The sequence below is a fragment of the Rattus norvegicus genome, chromosome 9 (genome assembly GCF_036323735.1).
Source record: "Rattus norvegicus strain BN/NHsdMcwi chromosome 9, GRCr8, whole genome shotgun sequence".
Classification (NCBI taxonomy): domain Eukaryota; kingdom Metazoa; phylum Chordata; class Mammalia; order Rodentia; family Muridae; genus Rattus; species Rattus norvegicus.
This window is the reverse complement of record NC_086027.1, coordinates 30740067-30756238: the sequence shown is the minus strand read 5'-3', so window position 1 is coordinate 30756238 and position 16172 is coordinate 30740067. Positions and strand designations below refer to the sequence as shown.

The 16172-nt window shown below is 44.5% G+C and overlaps 1 long non-coding RNA gene across 1 annotated transcript; it reads left to right on the top strand.

Moving 5' to 3' along the window:
- Nucleotides 1–1270: 1270 nt before the first annotated feature.
- Nucleotides 1271–2168, top strand: LOC134480351 (uncharacterized). Its single transcript, XR_010054736.1, has 2 exons — nucleotides 1271–1552; nucleotides 1882–2168. It is a non-coding gene; the product is annotated as an uncharacterized LOC134480351 (long non-coding RNA).
- The last annotated feature ends 14004 nt before the right edge of the window (nucleotides 2169–16172 follow it).

Below are 16172 nucleotides of genomic sequence, written 5' to 3'. Positions count from 1 at the left end.
AATTTGGGGCCAGCTTGGTCTACCCAGAGACACCGAGATGAGCTAGGGCTACAGAGAGAGACACTGTCTCGAAAGCAAAACCAACAACCACGGCACACGATGTTTTCGTTTTAAAAACGGAAAGAAAGAAAACCTTACTTGGAGGAAGTGAGAAGCGCTTACAGATTTGGGGGAATTTTGTTTTTGTAAACTTTAACTTCCTCCTCCCCCACTCTCTCCTTTTTAAACACTCCCCCAACCGCCCACCTTTCCACCCCCTCCCCCACCCCCGTTTCTTTTTCTCTTTCACTTCTCCCGCTGAGAGTCACTTTCCCTGAACCAGCTCAAGTGCCTCCTGCCACATGACACCCTTCATCCAAGTGTTGTCCCTTCAGATCAACTTCCCTGTGTTACCAGGATACTTGGAGTGAAGCGATAAACTCATTCATTTTCCAGTGTTCAGGGCAGCAAGATATCTGAGTTTTAAAGGTAATTTATGCAGTCACACCTAAGAGACTGGAACCCTGGAGGTGAATGTTGTGTTTTATAAAAAGAAAGAAGGAAGGAATATGTTTGGGGGAGGCCCAGTAAGGAGGCACCTCTGCAGGCCCATGTTGAAGCATCCCTTCCCCCTCTGAGATTCCAACCACACCATAGTATAGAATACAGTCTATTCGGGGCATGGGGAGGAGAGTTGAGTGGGTAATATAGACCAAGAAGAGGAGAGAGAGGGAGGGGGTGGGAGAGGGGGAAGGGAGGGGGAGAGGGAGGAGAGGGGGCAAGCAGCCCCTTTTATAACTGTGGGGCGGAGCCTAGACTAAGCCAACAGTGAAGGCTTTTAGGTCCCTTCTGAGTGAGACAGTGAGAAAGAACTTCTGGGGTTACTATTTGTAACTATTTTTGAGCTTGCATAAAAAGGAATCTGCAGTTCCTGGAACTCTTTGATACTTTCCTAAACTAAAAATCTTGATTAAAGTTACCTTAATCCCAGCGTTTGGAAGCAGGAGGACCCAAGAGTTCAAGGTCACGCTGTTACACAGTGAATCCCAGGCCAGGCAGTTCGACATGAGAACTTGCCTCAACCAACAAACAAAATCAAATCAAATAAAATAAGTTTTAAAGTTACCGCAAAAAGTAACCAAAGGAAGTTTAGACCGAGGGATGAAAGTGGGTGGAGGCGTGGAGATTACAAGGGTTGTGAGGGCAGCTGTGGGGGATACCCCGGGATTCAAGGGCATCTCCTGTGGATGAGGTGTAGTCCCGGAGTCTGGCTGCCTACATCCAAGGCTGTAAGATGCTGCCCGTGAGAGCCTCGCAGAAGCTGGGGCTGGGGTGGGACTGGAAAGCCGGAGAGATTTAAAGCTTGGACCATGACCCGGAAGTTCAAGTTCAGTGACCAGAAGCAGGTTCTTAGGGTGAACCGGGAAGTTCATTTGGGCCCTGTGACATGTAGTGCGGATCTTAAGAAACCAAGTGTTAAGTGTTCATGCTTCTTTCCTTTCGAAGCTGTAGGAGTAGGGGTGACATGCGCCGCAGTGGATCCAACTTTCTGGAGAAGGGACAAGTTGCAGCGGTGAGTATAATGGAGAACTGTGGACCACCTTTTGTGTGCAAAGCTGTGAATGTAGATGGGAAAAAGCGGTTCTCACCTATCTAGTTCCGTCTCCTTTCCTCCCCTCCTCACCCCTCTCTTCCCTCCTCCCTCCCAACCCCTCCCCCATCCCCACCTCCCATTTCCCAAAGCCACATTTGCAGCCCGCCCATGTTTTTTCTTTCTCTGGTCACAAACAATTAAGTAGAAAGACCTTGTGAGCAGAAGGATTTTCTCAGAGGTAGAACATCAACGGGGATTGATTGAGACACTCAGCTGGAAATACCCACTGCTTCTTCCCCTTCATATAGCTCCCAATGTGATCGACTTTAGAGTTTTTGGAAAGACTTCTTGCTAAGATGGCAGCTTGAGTAACGACCAGAGGAGTAGAAGCAACTAATTTGAGCCATCAAATGCACAGCTAGTAAACAAGTCTGCTGCCTGCCTGACAGCCTGAGTTGGATTCCCAGCAACCCGCATGGCAGGAAGGAGAGGTCTGACTTCGCTGAGGTGTCTTCTCACTCCCACACGTGTTTTGGCACACACACGTGCATACGTAGTACCCCTACCGTAAGTAAAAGAAGTGTAATTTAAAACATTTTAAAGATGTCTTCTTAATTTTAATGTGTGTGTGAATGTGTCTGTATATGAGTATACTCACATGAAGACAAGTGTTCAAAGGAAGCCAAAGGTGTCAAATTCCTCGGGGAGGTGACGCAAGGGTTGGTTGTCACCGACCTGATGAGGAAGCTAGGAACTGTACTGAGGTCCAAACTCTTAAGCTCAGAGCCATCTCTCTGGTCCTAAGAAGAAGAAAGTCTTTAAAGAAGCAGTGAGTTCCCTTGTCAAAGTCATGAATGTGGTTAGGAGACGGTATTGATAAAGGCTGAACCAGAAGATCTCCAAGAAGGTGGAGCAAAAGCCTGCGTGTGACCTCTGTATCATGGCAGTGGCGTGTGGTGAGGTGAAAGAGGAGCCCAAACATTGGTGGAGTCGCTTTGTGGACCTTGGGGCTACAGTCAGCCCCAGGCTATGGCAGTGACTAACCAATACTTTTATATACTACATGCAATGGCTCAGCTAAGTCATAAAGGGCCTGGGTGCCGGAATATAGAGACAGATCTGGGATGGAAGGAACCTGCCTCCATAGCAGGCACTAAATGGCTTCCTGGAAAAGAAGGGTAAGTACTGTGTGTCCTCTCTCCAAATGGACACAGTAACCCAGAGGTAAGTTATTGGCTGTAATGGCTACCTTACTGTCTCTTGAGCCTGTCATAACTCCTGACTCACAGAAGACTCGATCAGTATGTGTGGAATGCACTCTTCAATTCTATTAAATAAAATGTGGAAGAGACCTGCGGTTTAGATTGAGCTCCAGCCATGAGCTGGATTGGGGTAAACCAACCTGTAGCAAGTAGTAAGGGAGGTTTGCTCCGTGGTAGATTGCCTGCCCTGCCTAGCACTGCAAGGCCCTAGGTGCTATCCTCAGCCCAGCAAGGCCAGACAAGCAAAACCAAGACAAAAAAAAATGGAGTTCTTAAGCTGGAGTCCCATGTCTCCAAGCCCTTTTCTGAGTGTGAGTCCAGGCTCCTCAACTTGGCTCACGGGAGAGGCTCATCCTGTTTTACAAAAGGAAGTGCTTTCTCATTCCCCTCCCCCTCCCCCTTCTTCTCCCTCTCTGTCTCCTTCTCCCTCTCCTTCTGTCTCCCCCTCTCTCCTTCTCCCTCTCCCTCTTCTTTCTTCTTCTCTTTCTCCTTCTCCTCCTCCTTCTCCTCCTCCTCCATCTTCTTCATTGTTTTCTGGAGTCCCCAGCATGTTGATGCTGTTGCCCCCATTCTGGCAGATCTTCCTCATTTAGTCCACCGAGCCACATATCCTACTAGACACAAGCAGACACTATTACTTAACAATTTTCTAGGCATTTCCATCAAATCAATTTGACAGCCAAGATAACTACCACAGCACTGGGTGGTGAGGTCCATCTGATGAACTAGCTTAATCTTTCTAAGATGTGATTTTGGTGTGTCAGAGGAAATTTCTGAGGGTCTTTGTTTGCTTTGGGGATATGGTCTCACTGTGTAGCCCAGGCTGGGATTGAACCTACAGTAATCCTTCCTTCAGTCTCTGGTGTGCGGGCATTGCAGAAGTGTATCACCATGTTCGTTTTGCCCAAGCGTTGGTTTGGTGAAGAGTGAGAGGACTAGGAAAGTGGGAAGTCTTTTCAAAAGTTATCACTCAGGAAAGATTGTCTGCTAGAGAAGAAGAGGACACAATTGCCATTCATACTGAGAACAGTCTAGTTTGCTCAGGTATGTTTTAGCAGACAGCTGGATCTGAAAGCAAATTGACAGAAAACACAGATGTCTGGTGACACGAGTATAATTATATCCAGGGCCAGTTCTAGATGGAAAGCTTGATATTCATCAGTTAACTCAACCCTGAGCTTCCTGGTACCCACAGTCATCCGAGTGAAGAACATAATTTGAAACACATAGGCACATAACACTTGACCCAACTCAACTTGCCCATCCATGAAGAGTGCTTTGAGTCAAACTCAGTGAAGATATAGTTCGTTTCACATTCAAAATTCATTTTACAAATGGGAGTCAATTGCTATGGGAAGCTGACATTAGGAGGTTGAGAAGGTAGTTTTTCCAGCCCAGATCCCACTGGGCAGCCAAAATCAAGCCTTTCACCATTGTGGGAAGAACCAAGTAATTCTCCTGCTCTCTGCTCATAGAGCTATTGATGCCTGGTGTTTTGACAAAGAACCCAAAAGACCAGGTCTGTCCCTATATCTCCTAATCCTTGGCAGGACCACTGACAGGCAGATTACTGTGACAGTCTGGAGACAAGCCTTTTGCATGTCTTAGGAGACATTTTAGTCTATCTTTGAAAAGCTAGCCCTGTATCTTAAATTACGTCATAAAGCCACCCTTATGAGGATTCTTTTTGTGCCTGAGAAAGTGGCTTTTGGATGTATCAGCTGGCTTCTCTGGTGTCACAAACCTTGAGCAGTAGCTAGACCCACCAGAGAGGTCAGAATTCCTAATGTGTTTTCTATGAAGTCAAGCATCCTGTCTTGGGCATTCTATTTGGTATCCCTCAATATTTCCTGAAAAGTCAACCTCCCACCCAGAGGGTCTTGGAGGTTCTGCTTTAAATATGGCTTCTGGTATAGGCTGTGAATCCTGGAGGACTATATACTGGAATATCCAGCCAAGAATATCAGAATAAAAATAACTAGAACTTACATCTAGTAATTCTTCCATCTACAGCTGGTCTTGACTTTTGTCTCAGCCAAGAGTCTGCTTGTTGCCTTGGACCCAGTCAGAATGCTCATGTGTTGAAAAGCCAGCCAGTCAACTTTGTTATAGAAATGATGTAGTCCCCACCCTTCCATTATATAAAAGACCATAGGACCTGTTCTTGCAGGTGATGGAGAACACCTTCTGTGATGGTCAATTCTTTGTCACCTTGACATAAACTAGGGTCATCTGGGTGGGTGCGGACTGCAGTTGAAAAATCGTCTCCATCAGACTGGTCTGTATGTAGGTTAGCCTGTAGGGCATTCTCTTAGTTAATGATTGGTGTGGGTAGACACAGATCACTGTGGGTGGTTGTACTGGTGAATTAGTTAAATCACTTTGACTCCTGGCCAGTCGCACGCTCTCTGCACCTACCCAAGAGCTCTGTGGATTGGAGACTAAGAGACAGATACACACACCAGCTAATTTTGATATGCCTTAACTAGCATATCAAATATCAATGGCTGAGCATTTTTAAACCTTCCTTTGTCTAGTATAAATTTCCCTCTGGTATTCCTGGCTTAACACCTTCTAAATCTACGTTTCATCTTTGTTGCCCTGTTACCTTCTAGGCCGGCTATAGGGCTACTTCCTGTTCCACCTACATTGCTGGATGATTTTTCTTCGGTAGCTCTTAAATCTCCCATAGCAATTCTCCTTTTCCTCTTCTCTCTCCTTCTTTTGGTCCCTTGACCAAGCACTCTAAAAGTCCCACCCTGTCTCGTTGCCCAGCCAGTGGCTGTGTGGCAATTCTTTATTATCAGTTGAAGCCAGCTGGGGGCAGGTTACCCTCAGGTCTGGAAGTGTGGCTTTTGGGAGCTGAAATAAGACAAAACATTAGAACCAATTCCTAACAGATGGTACAATCCCTCAGCAGTTGATTCTGGGAGGTGTGAGAAATCAGGCTGAACAAGCCATGGAGAAGAAGCCAGTAAGCAGGATTCCTTCCTGGTCTCTGTATCAGTTCCTGATTCCAGGTTCCTGGCTTGAGTTTCTTCCCTGACTTCCCTTCATGATGGACTGTTGCTGTTTTTTGATCATGGTCCTTATCGAAGCAATAGGAACCAAACTTGGACAGCTTCAACCAATGGAAGACTCCTACCTCTCTCTCCCAATTGGCTGTGTGACTCTTGGCTGTCTGGGGGCAAAAATAAGCTTTAGATAGCCAAGAATTAGGCAGCAATGTCTGCAGACAAAGGGCATCATGCCAGGCAGAGCACATCTGTAAATACAACACAGCTTTCTCACACCTTCATCAGGCACTCTTATCTCTCATTCACGAGGACTCTACCCTCAAACTCCTCACATCACCTCCCCACAGGTCCCAGATAACAGCAGCATCACCTTGGGCATTAGGCTTCATCACGTGGCTTTGGGGTGGGGTGGGGAATAAACCTTTAGACCATAGCATTTTGCAGACAGAACCAGACATAATGTTTAATGAAAGATGTGGGCACCCTGTAGCCTTCTGTTCCTCGTCTTTTCTAGATGTTGGCCATTGCCTTTATTGCTTGGTTCACGGTCTTTTCACCTTCAAGGATGCACAGTATCTTTATGCTTCTGTAACCTCTATTTCTGTGGCCATATCTCTTTCTATTACATACTGCTTGTGTCAAGTTGTGAAGCTGTTCGTGGTCCTGACCGTCAATGATGTTTTATTGTCAAGCTAAGGTCAAGGTCTTAATTGGGAGTGGATGTAGATAACACACACACACACACACACACACACACTGTCACTGTCTTCAGACACACCAGAAGAGGGCGTTGGATATCATTACAGATGGTTGTGAGCCACCATGTGGTTTCTGGGAATTGAACTCAGGACCTCTGGAAAAGCAATCAGTGCTCTTAACCATTGAGCCATCTCTCCAGATTGGATGTAGACATCTTAAAGCTGCCCCAGAATCCTTCAGGACATGAAGCCATCTCTCAACTTTTCCTTCCTGAGCACAGGTTCTCGACATTATCCTTTCACTGAACATTTAAGGTGCCTCCGGTGTATTAAGCAGTGGGTATGCAAAAATGAAAGCATAATTTTTGTGTTCAGGAGCTCCACAGGAGAAAACAAGCTGACTAAGTCGACTAAACCACAGTTAAGAGAGCTATTGTGAGCCACCGTGTGGTTGCTGGGAATTGAACTCAGGACCTCTGGAAGAGCAGTCAGTGCTCTCTTGACTGCTGAGCCAAGAGAGCTATTGTAAGTGAGAAAAGAGAGAGGCAGTCTACTAGGAGACACAAAAGTTACTCTTGCTGATAAGTATAATACAATCACCCCCATACAGCGGGGTCTGCATCAGGCAGAGATGTGAGCAATGTGGTACTGAGAGAGAGAGGTCTGTAAGGCAGAGACTGAATGATAGGGTAAGCATGAGGCCATAGAGAGAGAGTCATGAAGGCCAGAGTGTCAAGCTAAAGAAGATACACTTTCCAAGATCGAAAGCAGATCACTGATGGAATCTAAACAAGGTGGCATGTTCATGCTGCCCTCTTCAAAAGGAAAGCCAGCATAATAAAGATGGATGAGTGGAGGAGTGGAGGGGACAGAAGCCCTTGGCTTGGTGGTCAGTAAGAATATATAAAAACTAGAGAATTAACAGTCTTGCTGAGCATGTGCAAGTATGTATGCACATGTATGATCATGTGTGTATGCACGTGTATGTATGCTCATGTTTGCATACACATATATGGGCAGGAGGTGAGAGAATATGTATATGATATCAGAAACATACCCAGAAAATTCTACCATATTCACGCCTTCTCTGTGATTGGCTACTCGTGGACTGGAGCCCAGGAGTTTATTGGGAAACAGAGCTGTCTATTCCACAAGAAGTTTAGGTTCTGCAGCCTCCCTGTTCTGCCCTGAAGTTCAGTGAACATGAGAAGTTTTCCTTGCCTCCCCTGGATCCTCTTCTTTAGCACATCCTTTCTTATCAACTGAGGTTGGGCTTCAGTGGTCCTCACAGACTGAGAGTTTCCAAATGAACAAGGGAGATTATGGGGGGAAATTCTGCAGCGCTGACTTCCTTACACAGGCCTTCTGTCTTTGGAAATGTAGACTGACTCCCTGATCTCCAGCTGTAATACTGCTTGTATTAACTATGGGCTTCCCCTCACTCTAGTTTATTCTCCATCTCTCACATGATTTCCTATAAGTGGGAGGTACTAGAGAGGATTTTAGGGTGAATGACCATAACCAAATTAGAGTGCTCTAACTAAAAGCAGCTAACTTTTAAACCCATTTGAGGCACTATAGAGATGGCTCAGTGGTTAAGAGCGCTTTCAGTAGTTCCAGAAAACTGTGGTTCCCAGTACCCACATTAGAATGCTCACAATTGCCTGTACATAATTCCAGGTCCAGGGAATCCAATGCTCTTTCTAGTCTTGACAGGCACTCTCACACTCTCACACATGAAATGCATTCATACAAACACACATGGACACATAAAATAAAAATATTTTATCTAATTAATGTGTCTCTATATTCTTTGTCTGTTTTAGGAGTTATTGAACACCTGGGGTATGTTGAGGACAGGAACTTTACACACACACACACACAAACACACACACAGAGAGAGAGAGAGAGAGAGAGAGAGAGAGAGAGAGAGAGAGAGAGAGAGAGAGAGAACACATGTAGTGAGGTGTGTAGGAAGAGGGTAAAACCTGGAAGAGTTCATATCATGCATGATATGAAAATGGTATTATATATTTTCTCAGTAAAGAGCCATGGATACTCTCTGAGGCTTCAGAAGGTTTTAACGAAAGATCTTGGATAGGGACTCATCAGCTGTGTGGCAGTTGAAGAAATGTGGGATGAAGCCCTGGCTCTCCTGTCCCTTGACATTCTTAATTGTCTGGAACTCAGAGTAGAAAACTACTCATAGGCCTGGGTCATGGACAGAGAGCAAAGCCCTGGCTTAAGAAGGGAGTTGAGCAGTCTAGTAGAGGTTGAGAAAGACAAAGGTGCACAGAGATCAGGATCGGCCAATGGCAGTCAGAGAGCCTCCTCACCTCATAAAGAACACATCTCTTGAGATAACCACTTAAAGTTTCTAGCCTCAAACATCAGTTAGAAGTGGGGTTTTAATGGGCTAAGTGTGTACTTCAACTCTTTCTCTGTTTTCTTTTTATGATGCTGGAAATTGAACCCAAGGGGTGGTGGGGTGTCTCAGTGGGCAAGGGTGCCTGCCACCAAGCCAGATGATAGGAGTTTAGCATGTGGGGTCTACGTGGTAGAAGGGGAGAATCTATTCACACCAATTGTTCTCTGATAGCGATAGTTATGCCTCAGCACACATGCACATGTATGTATACAAACCTTTCATTAAAGAGATACAGTATTTTTAAAAAAGGAATTGAAGTCAAGTTCTAAGCATGTATGCACAACTAAGGTGTGCCCCAGGTTCTTTACTCTTCAATATGACCCTAAATGAGTCCCCAAAGACACTTTGAGATTCAAAGGTCTAAAATAGGTCTTGTCAGCTGGAGAGATGGCTCAGCAGTTAAGATGATTGGCTCCTCTTCCAGAGGACCGAGGTTTAATGGTGGCTCATAACCATCTATAACTCCAATTCCAGGGGAATCCAACATATTCTTCTGGCCTCTGCAGTCAACAGGCATGCACATAGTACACAAACACATGTATACAGAAAATAAATAATAAATACAATATTTTTGAAAAAATAAAAACAATGCCTATTCTTTTGATCAAAGCAACAACAAAAAGTTTCAAGAAGGTGCATATGCCAATACTAAAGAAGTTTCAAGAAAGAACCCAGATGCCCTTCAACAGAGGAGTAGATACAAACAATGTGGTACATCTACACAATGGAATTTTACTCAGCTATCAAAAACAATGACTTTATGAAATTCATAGGCAAGTGGATGGAACTGGAAAATATCATCCTAAGTGAGTTAACCCAATCACAGAAAAATTCATATGGTATGCACTCATTGATAAGTGGATATTAGCCCAAATGCTCAAATTACCCTAAATGCACAGAACACATGAAACTCAAGAAGGATGACCAAAATGTGAATGCTTCACTCCTTCTTTAAAAGGGGAACAAGAATATTCTTGGCAGGGAATAGGGAGGCAAAGTTTAGAACAGAGACTGAAGGAGCGCCCATTCACAGCCTGCTCCACATGTGGCCCATACATATACAGCCACCAAACTAGATAAGATGGATGAAGCAAAGAAGTGCAGGCTGACAGGAACCGGATGTAGATCGCTCCTGAGAGACACAGCCAGAATACAGCAAATACATAGGCGAATGTCAGCAGCAAACCAATGAACTGAGAACGGGACCCCCATTGAAGGAATCAGAGAAAGGACTGGAAGAGCTTGAAGGGTCTTGAGACCCCATATGAACAACAATACCAACCAACCAGAGCTTCCAGGGACTAAGCCACTACCCAAAGACTATACATGGACTGACCCTGGGTTCCAACTGCATAGGTAGCAATGAATAGCCTAGTAAGAGCACCAGTGGAAGGGGAAGCCCTTGGTCCTGCCAAGGCTGGACCCCCAGTGAATGGGATTCTTGTGGGGAGGGTGGTAATGGGGGGAGGATTGGGAGGAGAACACCCATATACAATGGGAGGGGGAGGGGTTAGGGGATGTTGGCATGGAAACCGGGAAAGGGAATAACAATTGAAATGTAAATAAGAAATACCCAATTTAATAAAGATGGGGGGAAAAGTTCCATAAGCCAGGCTTAGACAGTTGTCACCCTCCACCTATTCTGTGCTTTAGAGAATAGAGGGATAAAAAGAGTCACAGAATGAGGAAGCACACATCCATTATTTCTTTGCTCCCAGCGATCATAGAGACAATTTGGAGAAAGAACTGGAGAGGATGGCTTTCTCTGAGAAACCTACAGATACCTAATTTGATCCAGAACCACAGAAGACTGGAAATTGCATTAATCCATTGGATTGCTTCTCTCAAAAGGTCACACCTGTTTGCTGTATAACACTAATGATGTATTTTCGAACCACTAGGATGACATACCATAGACTGATGGACTCTAAACATTTGTTTCTTATATTTCCAGTAGTGAGGAAGTCCAAGACCAAAGTGTCAGCAGATTTGATGTCTGATGAGGGCTACTTCTCATAGCTGCCTTCTTGTTTCATCCACAAGGGCCAAGGAAGCTCTCAGAGACCTCTTTATAAAGGCATTGCTAGGATCTGAATATGGTGTTCCCCATCCAAATTTACTTGGAGGCTTAATGCCTTATAAGGCACAGTGTCAGGGGCTTTTGGAAAGTCATTAGGTCATGAAGGCATGGCCTTCATAAGTGGATTGATGTTTTAGTAAAGAGACTAGCCTCTCACAGAATTAGTCCTCATAAATATGAGCTGTTAATGAGTCTTGATTTATATTGCATTACCTATACATATTTCATTCTTCTGTTTCCTGTATTGATAGAATACCTCATAAGACCCTCACCAGGACCTGACAAAATAATAGTCACTTAACCTTGGATAGACCTGTTTTCCTCACAACTTACCTTTCCTAGCTATTTTGTTATAGTAAGAGAAAGTAGCCTAAAGTAGGTGTTAATCCATTCATGAGCATTCTGCATGTGTAGCTTAATTACCTGTTAAGGATTCTATACTATTAGACAACCATTTTAGGGGTTAGATTTCAACACATGAATTCTTGTAGACCACTGTAGCACAGTGAAATGAAAACTCCCCTTTGTCCCCACCCCAACTCTAGCCTCTGGTGACTGATGTTCTACTATACATACATATATTTATATATATATAGTCTATATGTCATCTACAATTGTTTCATAATTTTTCCTGAAAGACATTGGCAAATGTTATTTTTACCACAGAATAAATTGGATAAAATTAATAAGGCTGCACAAATTTAGCTTGGTGAGCCAATGAGGGTTTTTTTAGGGGGAGGGTGTGGGGTTACTTATAGGAGTGTGGGTAACTCCAAGCACTTGCATCAACATCAAGTCCCATCTCATCATGAAGAACATCATAGAATTCTGCCTTCTGTTAATCTTCTAGCGCATACAGTCTTGCATCCATCTGGTCTACCCACAGTTTTACAAGGCACAGTCCAACATGGCTGGAAGGCAAGGCAGCTGAAGCCACAAGGTCTGTGGGTGTTGGTGAAACTTGGAGTGGAGCTTGGGCACAGCTTGGCAGATCTGGAAGCTCAGGTTATCAACGTACTTCCTCAAGGTCCACCCCAGTGACTCTCTTCTTCTAGCTATGTCCCAATCCTAAAGAGTTCTTCCATGTTCGGTAACAGCACCCACCAGCTGGGGACTAAATATTCAAAAACAGGAGATTGTGGGCCCTTAGGAAACAGTGAAATCAAGAAGGCAGATGTTTATAAATGAACTTGGTATCCCTACACAAGGGCCAGAGGATACTAGAGGCCATCTTTTTCTACTTTTCTGTCTTTTCCAAGTAGAAATGCATTATTAAAGATGCCATTTTGAAAATAAAGACAGGGCTCTCACCAGACACTAGACCTGCTATTGTGTGCCTTGATCTTGGACTTCAGCTTCTATATGCATACTAACACATTTCTGTTCTTCATAAATTCCCATGTTTGTTGTTGCTGTCCATGCTATTGCTATTATGACAGCACACACACGGTAAGACAAGGGTACAAACAGAAGGGTATATAAAGGAGATGTCAAGAGGTGTCACAGTCCTGGCCTCTGCTGTCCCCACTATGGCATCCTGTCACAGTTCTTATGAAGTGGAAAAGGAAGGCTCAGCTATCCATGACACTCTGGGGAGCCAAGAAAGCTCCTATTTCCAGAGTCTGTCTTCCTGACAAGACACAAGGGCTACCTGGAAACAGGTTTGAATATCTCAGTGTAGAGACCATGAAAAACCTTAAAAGTTTCAAAATTTGCCATCCTAAACAAGGGACCTCACAGGCTGTGAGTCAAGCAAAAGCTTGGAAGTCAAACAGGTCAGAACGAAGCTATACAAATGAGAATGAAAGGCTAAGACATCAAAATATGAAGTCCTCAGTCACTGCTCTAGTGCTGTGTAAAGACACCATGACCAAGGCAACTCTTAGAGAAGAAAGCAGTTAGTTGAAGGCTTGCTTACAGTTTCAGAGGGTTAATCCATCATTGTCAAGGTGGGAAGCAGAGAAACATAGCACTGGGGCAGGAGCTGAGAGCTTTGCAGTCTGACTCATAGGTAGCAGGCAGATAGATAGGTAGGTAGAAGGTGGGTAGGTAGGTAGGTGGGTGGATGGATGGACAGATGGATGGATGGATGGACAGATGGATGGATGGACAGATGGATGGACAGACGGATGGACAGACAGACAGGTAGATGGGGAGACAGACACTGGGCCTGGTATGGGCTTTTGAAAACTCAAAGCTCCCCCATCCCCTGCAGCTCCTCCAACAAGGACATGTCTTCTAATTCTTTCCAAACAATGCATCAACTCGGGATCATCATTCAAACCTATAAGCCTGTGGAGACCATTTTCATCCAAATCATCACAGTAGGCATTCAGTGTTAATTCACCAAACATTTAATTAATTTTCAGGTTATAGCCTCCCTGCCTGACTGAGCTTCATTACGAGCATTTTCCTCGTCTGGATTTCCAGTTTAATTCCTTCAAAGGTGTCAACATTGCTTTGAACCAGTCCACTCATTTACTGTTTTCATAACTGCATTTTTCAATTCTGAAAAGGCTTGGCTTCCCTGGGTGGCAGTGGTGCCTGGCTACCAAGCCCAGCTTCCTCGTCTTTAAATTAATCTCATGGTAGTCCTTTGAATTTCCAACTAATGAGGGTGGCACAGAGGCCTGATGATGGATATGATAAAGAATGATTATTTCCAAGCCACCTTCCCAGAACTCTAAAGGCTCCCAGCCAGTATATTTGGGGTTCTCATAGCCTTATCCTAAATTAGCACAGCAAAGAACAGGTGGCCAGTTGTGTGGACAAAGGCCAGGGAATTTTCCCATTGAGTTTGGTTTCTCATCAGAGACTTATTTTTGGAAACTCATCAAAGAATCTAGTGAAAAGCTGGGGGCGGGGGTGGTGGGAGAGAACAGGGCATGTTGGACCTCTCGACTTCTTAGAGACTTCCGATTTGATCCTTGTGGTACATGAAATATAAAATTAAGAGTGCCAATAGCCCTTTTACCCTTTCTAAAACTGACCCGTCGGAGGGCAGAAAGGATAACAAAAGCCTAGTTTCTTTTCGTGTAAGGGTTTCCACAGCTGAGTTGATAGAATGGCATGCTGGAAGGGAGGTGCAGAATGAGGTGCAGGGAGGAGGGGGGGGCGATGATTTATTGTATTTTGCTAAAGGGCAAAAGCGAATGATCGATATGACCATGCTGCAAATCAGAGCTCACAAGGTCTTGAAGCATTCTTTTTCAGATTCTGATCTTGTTTGGTGACATGTTCTGTGCTGGAGCTCATAAATACACAAAGCTCTCAGATTCATTATTTTTGCAACTCAACAAAAATTACCTCCCTTCTTTTTCCAATGTCCCAGATAAAGTTTTGAAACTGATTGTCAGTGCTTTTCCGGACCACAACAGTGGTTGTAGTTTGGGGAGGTGTTGGAGGGTTTGGAGACTTGATGTCTCTTAAATATCATTTTTCTCTGTAGAAGACTTAATTGCCTCCCCTCCTCCCAAGACAGGGCTTCTCTGTGTAGCCCTGGATGTCCTGGAATTCACCCTGTAGCCTAGGCTGGTCTCGAACTCACAGAGATCTCCCCTGTTTCTGCCTCCCAAGTGCTGGGATTAAAGTCATGAGCTATCACTGCCCAGCTCTTAATTGCTATTTGAAAGCCTAAAGTTCATTTATATTTACTTCATTTGTTACCTTTGGGGCACAATGTCCAATTTCAGCCACATACACATAGGTTTTGCCTCTCCCTCGCTCACATTCCCATGTACGTACAGATACATAACTTTTGTTTAGTATTCTAATTGTGTTCTAATTCTGGCAAGAGGCCTCCTAGATACATGAATATTTCACACTTTAACACATTCACATATACATACACAGTTTCATAGCTGCCAGTTTTTCCTCTGAGAAAAATCAATCTCCCTTTTCTCTCCATGACAGGGTCTTACAATGCAGCACAGGCCGTCTTGAACTCCAGACTCCTTCCTCTGCTTCCCAGCATTCTGGGATTAAGAATGTAAACCCCTGTAGGATGATGTCACAGGTGAGGCAGGCACAAGGTAGAAGGAGGCCTGTCATTGGATGAGAAGGAAGGATGGGCGGGAGAGAAGTTTGAAGAAAGAGGAGGAGACTAGGACAGAAAGGTAGAGGCAGGAGGAGAAGAGAGAGAGAGAGAGAGAGAGAGAGAGAGAGAGAGAGAGAGAGAGAGAGAAGCCATGGCAGGACAATATGGCGGGTGACGTTAAGATTCTACGCTGTACCCTTACAGGTTGTTACAAATGTTCTTAAGGGATGGATGGTACTGGGCTTTGTATGTTTAGGTGGGCAATTATATCTTATCAATTGGGTTAAAGATTATTGTGTTGTGTGTTCTTTTATGTGACCGTTGGAGTGTAGGAAAGTGTGTGGCGGCAGGAGACTCTGGGCCGCCGAGTTGCTGAGATGTGTTTCCGCCAAGATATCCAGCAGATATCTTGGGGCACTGAGGTGCCGGACCTAGCAGGGTAAAAGACAACTATACCTTTTTTATTTTTATATTTTTACAACAACATCCCCCACAACCATCTGTCTTTCTTTCCTTCTGACGTCTTTTTGAATATCCTTTCCCTGGCCTCTTTTTTGGTTTGGTTCATTAAAGGAATCCATTTTACTCACAGAGACTGAACTGACAATCCGGGAACCTGCGTGGGTCTGACCTAGCCCCTTTGCACATAGGTTATGGTTGTGTAGCTTGGTCTTCCAGTGGGACCCCTAAGAGTGAGAGCGGGGGCTGTCTCTGACTCTTTTGCCTGCCCTTGGGACCCTTTTCCTCCTACTCGGTTGCCTGGTCCAGCTTCGATATGAGAGGGGTTGCTTAGTCTTGATGCAACTTGACATGCCATGTTTGGTTGACAACCCTGGGATGCCTGCCCTCTTCTAAAGGGAAATGGAGGAGTGGACATAGGTGAGAAAGAACTACTGTGGGGAAAGGAGGGTAAACTATGGTCAAGATATAATCTATGAAAGAAGAATAAGCAAACAAATTAATTTAAAAGGAATCATTCTATAAATACTTTGGCCAAATTGGTCTCCCTGAAGCACAATTTTGGTACCATTTCTCCCTCACTTGAAAGCCTTCTATGCTTCCCTTACTCTAGTGATCA